Raw genomic sequence first — 6,000 nt, forward strand, 5'->3', positions numbered from 1 at the left:
GGAATTTCTGTCAAAATTCTACTTCTATAGACAATTTTGCAAAAATTTTATTACTATAGAAAGTTTTGTTGAAATTTTATTCGTATAGAAAATTTTGTCAAAATTTTATTTCTACCGAAAGTTTTGTCACGATTTTAATTCTATAGAAAATTGTGTCAAAATTTTATTTCTATAGAAAATTGTGTAAATATTGTATTTCTTCTTTCTTTGCATTTTTTTGTGTAGAAAGTTTTGTCAAAATTTTATTTCTGTAGAAAATTTTGTTAAAATTTTATTTCTATAGAAAATTTTGTTAAAATTCTACTTCTATAGACAATTTTGTAAAAATTTTATTTCCATAGAAAGTTTCGTCGAAATTTTATTTCTATCGAAAATGTTGTCAAAATTCTATTTCTATAGATAATTTTGTAAAAATTTATGTAAATTTTTTTTTTGTGTAGAAAGTTTTGTCAAAATTTTATTTCTATAGAAAATTTTATCAAAATTTTATTTATATAGAAAATTTCATCAAAATTTTGTCAAAGTTTTATTTCTAAAAAGAAAATTTTGTCAATATTTTATTTCTATTGGTACTTTTCTCAAAATTTTATTTCTATGGGAACTTTTCTCAAAATTTAATGTCTATGGGATTTTTTCTCAAAATTTTGTATATAAAGAAAATTTTGTCAAAATTTTTTTCTATAGAAAATGTTGTCAAAATTTTATTTCTATAGAAAATGTTGTCAACATTTTAGTTCTTTAGAAAATTTTGTCAAAATTTTGTTCCTATAGAAAATTTTGTCAAAATTCTATTTCTATAGACAATTTTGTAAAAATTTATGTAATTTTTTTTTTTTTTGTAGTAAGTTTTGTCAAAATTTTATTTCTATAGCAAATTTTATTTGTATAGTAAATTTTATCAAAATTTTATTTCTATAGAAAATTTTGTCAAAATTTTATTTCTATAGAAAACTTTGTCAGAATTTCTATAGAAAAATTTTTCAAAAAAAAAAAATTTTTCTATATAGAAAATTTTGTCAAAAAAATTTTTTTCTATATAGAAAATTTTCTCAAATTTATTTCTATATTCATTCATAAATACAAGGAACTCCGAACTCGCATTTTCATGTCCCCAGCATTTGTAAGATGATCACTAGTTTCTTGGTGTTGTGGTTCGAAATCTTGATCTTGCTGGATTATTATTACTGATTTTCTACAGCAGAGCCTTTTGCTTTATTTTAGTTTCATTTTTTTATTTTAGGATTTTTGTGAGGAATTTAAATTTAAATTGTGGATTTTGGGGACGAAAACATCATAATTTGGGGACAAGAGCCAGGAAAATACTGGCAACACTGCCTATATTACCCTTATTCCAATATCCTCTGAGAAAATTACCAAGATGTCATCCCTAAGTCCATCCATTGTTGCAAGTTTATACTGCATGTGAGCACATGTCAAAAGGCATTCAACTTCAACAAAATCCTTCGCTAGTATCCTTGCAATAATGTTTCGTGTTACATATGAGGATAAATTACATTTACTATGGTAAGTTCTAATTTGCTAGATGTCCTGTTAAAATGGGGCGGGGTATTGTTTGTCAACTCAATGTTCAAGTTTTAACGGTTTCTATACATGCATCGAAGGTTTTTTTGTGTGGTCGCAAACATTAGCGTCGTTAGAAGTGTTGTGGCTAATTGTTGACAACAATTATGACATGGTTAACATAAGAATGGATATCAGTTCAGCGTTTACAATAGAGACCTATGGTACGTAAGGAGTACAAACTGTCGTTTAGCACACAGAAAAAAAAGTAAATTGTTTTACGGAAATTATACTCCATATTTTGAGATTTCCACAAAGCGTTGTTAAAATCAGGAAAACGTAATGCCCTGGTGGACTTTTTTAACTATAACTCAAGAAAATACAGCCTCTCATAGAAGAAAAACAGAACAGAAAGTAAAGAACAAAATCATTGGTGCCAAATCATGGCCATTTTAACCATATTGTAGTTCATCCTTCCTATTTTTGGGAATCGTACGAAAATTTTCTGTTGCTTTAGCTCATATTGAACTTATGTTTACGGTCATTGAACTTTAGCTCATAAAATGTTTGATACAAAGGAAAATTTCATTGGTTCATGAAAATGAATTGGTTTTACTTAAATTTTGCCAAGTGTGAGAAAATGTTTATTAAAGTTGTTTTAACCTTATTTTAATATGAACTGAACATGAGAAGAAAGAAAATTTATTCAATTTTACTAAATTCGAAATTCCCACAAAATATTTCATATTTTTCTAAATTGTGTGTGAATCTTACATAAATTTCCTTGATAGTAAACGAGAAAAATTTATTTTAATTGTGTGTGTGTCTTGAATTTCATAAAGCGTTAAAGCATTTTAAAAATATATTTATACCCTCCACCATAGGACGGGGGTATATTAACATTGTCATTCCGTTTGTAACACATTGAAATATTGCTCTAAGACCCCATAAAGTATATATATTCTGTGTCGTGGTGAAATTCTGAGTCGATCTGAACATGTCCGTCCGTCCGTCCGTCTGTTGAAATCACGCTAACTTCCGAACGAAACAAGCTATCGACTTGAAACTTGGCACAAGTAATTGTTATTGATGTAGGTCGGATGGTATTGCGAATGGGCCATATCGGTCCACTTTTACGTATAGCCCCCATATAAACGGACCCCCAAATTTGGCTTGCAGACCCTCTAAGAGAAGCAAATTTCATCCGATCTGGCTGAAATTTGGTACATGGTGTTAGTATATGGTCTCTAACAACTGTGCGAAAATTGGTCCACATCGGTGCATAATTATATATAGCCCCATATAAACCGACCCCCCGATTTGGCTTTCGGAGCCTCTAAGAGAAGCAAATTTTATCCGATCCGGCTGAAATTTGGTACATGCAATTAGTATATGGTCTTTAACAACCATACAAAAATTGGTCCACATCGGTCCATAATTATATATAGCCCTCATATAAACCGATCCCCAGATTTGGCTTGCGGAGCCTCTAAGAGAAGAAAATTTCATCCGATCCGGCTGAAATTTGGTACATGGTGTTAGTATATGGTCTCTAACAACTGTGCGAAAATTAGTGCACATCGGTCAATAATTATATATAGCCCTCATATAAACCGATCCCCCGATTTGGCTTGCGGAGCTTCTAAGAGAAGCAAATTTCATCCAATCCGGCTGAAATTTGATACATGGTGTTAGTATATGGTCTCTAATAACCGTGCAAAAATTGGTCCACATCGGTTCATAATTATATATAGTCCCCATATAAACCTATCCCCAGATTTGGCTTGCGAAGTCTCCAAGAGAAGCAAATTTCATCCAATCCCGTTTTAATTTGGAACATGGTGTTAGTATATGATCTTTAACAACCGTGCCAGAATTGTTCCATATCGGTATATAATTATATATAGCGCCCATATAAAACGTTCTCCAGATTTGACCTCCGGAGCCTCTTGGAGCAGCAAAATTTATCCGATTCGGTTCAAATTTGGAACGTAGTGTTAGTATATGGCCGCTAACAACCATACCATATTGGTCTATAGTTATATATAGCCGATCTCCAATCACACAAAAATTGGTTCATATCGGTTCATAATCATGGTTGCCACTCGAGCCAAAAATAATCTACCAAAATTTTATTTCTATAGAAACTTTTGTCAAAATTTTATTTCTATAGAAAATTTTGTCAAAATTTTATTTCTATAGAAAATTTTGTTAAAATTTTATTTCTATAGAAAATTTTGTTAAAATTTTATTTCTATCGAAAATTTTGTCAAAATATTATTTCTATAGAACATTTTTGCTAAAATTTTATTTCTATAGAAAATTTTGTCAAAATTTTATTTCTATAGAAAATTTTGTCAAAATTTTATTTCTATAGAAAATTTTGTCAAATTTTGTTTCTATAGAATATTTTGTCAAAATTTTATTTCTATAGAAAATTTTGTCAAAATATTATTTCTATAGAAAATTTTGTCAAAATTTTATTTCTATAGAATATTTTGTTAAAATTTTATTCGTAATAATGGTTGCCACTCGAGCCAAAAATAATCTACCAAAATTTTATTTCTATAGAAAATTTTGTCAAAATTTTATTTCTATAGAAAATTTTGTCAAAATTTTATTTCTATAGAAGATTTTGTCAAAATTTTGTGTCTATAGAAAATTTTGTCAAAATTTTGTGTCTATAGAAAATTTTGTCAAACTGAATTATATACGTATTTGATCGATCTTTTTGGATTTAATATATACCACGTATGGACTTACATACAATGTAGAAGACGGTGTTAGGAGGTTTTAATATACCTTGCCATCGGCAAGCGTTACCGCAACTTAAGTAATTCGATTGTGGATGGCAGTGTTTAGAAGAAGTTTCTACGCAATGCATGGTGGAGGGTACATAAGCTTCGGCCTGGCCGAACTTACGGCCGTATATACTTGTTTTAATCCAATTTTTTCCTCTAAAGTATGAAATTTGCTTAAACGACAGAAAAAAAATGAATTTTTTTAAATTGATTTTCTAAAACAATAAAATACATTTCATAGAAAGTATTACTTGTATCATGTTACAATTAGTAAAATATTTTAGTTAAAATTTTCTAAAATTCACTCGCATTTTCTTTCTTTTGTTGTGGATGTAAAAGGCGTAATTTGCCTGAAATTTGATATATTTATCACACTCTAAAGCTAAGTTTGGCATAAATAAATAATTCAAAAATTTCAAAAATTATAAACAAGTATATTATTAAAGTACTACGGTGGGACTTGAACCTAGATTACGAAATCTAATTTTAGTTAATATTGTTAAAATAAATCGATAAAATATGTATTAAATTACATCTATTAAAATTAATGTAATTGTTGATCTGAAGTCTATGATTTAAACCATTATTAGCATGAACAGGGTTACACAGAATGGGACATCAGGTCTACTTTTGCCATGGAAATTTGATCATTTGAAGTTTAAATTTTAAAAATAAAAATGTTACAATTATTATATTGCATAAAAAAAATTTAAATACTTCGATAGGATTTTAACCCAGACTCTCATGTCATTTACAATGAAAGAAATGTATATTCCATAAAGTGTTGTCAGTATTGGGGATTTCCCCTCAAATTGGAGATATTTCATCGTGAATGGGGAGTTTCTGAGTTGTGAACTTGGGGGGTTTGGTGGGGAATTTCCATAAATTTGGAGATTTTTGAAATTGGTTTAACATAATAAATTAACATTAAATTTTTACATTTTTACAAAAGAAGGCCATTGGTTCGTCAACATTTATAAAAGAAAATTATGCTCCTCTTTATTACACGTTATTCAAAAGGGTACAAATGGAGCATTTGAATTAGAAACGGACACAGGACTTTATTTCGGGGACCCAAGCTCTTTTTTGTGAATTTTACTCAGTTTGGCTACGATATTATTCTACAATTGCAAAATCATATCAGACTCGTTGCCCTCGTAATCAGTGTTCATCACTGGACAATATATCCAATAAATACAGACATGATGAAGATATTTCACCATAATATCTACAATCACGGTTTTCACTCGAGCCAAAAATAATCTACTAGAATTGCGAGAAAGTTTTACCAAACAGAAATTTTTTTCTAATATTTTATTTTTATAAAGAAATTTTTGTCAAACTTTTATTTCTATATAGGAATTTTTGTCAAAAAATTTTTTTTCTATATAGAAAATTTTGTTAAAATATAAAAAATAAATGTAAAAATATAAATGGCAGAATTCTACCAACTATGGCAATCGTATCTACCATGCAATTTTACTACTTGAATATTTTCGTTCATAAATACAAGGTCTCTTGGTATTGTGGTTTGACAAAATTAATTTTTATACCCTCCACCATTCCGTTTGTAACACATCGAAATATTGCTCTAAGACCCCATAAAGTATATATATTCTGGGTCGTGGTGAAATTCTGAGTCGATCTGAGCATGTCCGTCCGTCCGTCCGTCCGTCCG

This window comes from Haematobia irritans, chromosome 2, assembly GCF_050003625.1.
Source record: "Haematobia irritans isolate KBUSLIRL chromosome 2, ASM5000362v1, whole genome shotgun sequence".
Lineage (NCBI taxonomy): Eukaryota > Metazoa > Arthropoda > Insecta > Diptera > Muscidae > Haematobia > Haematobia irritans.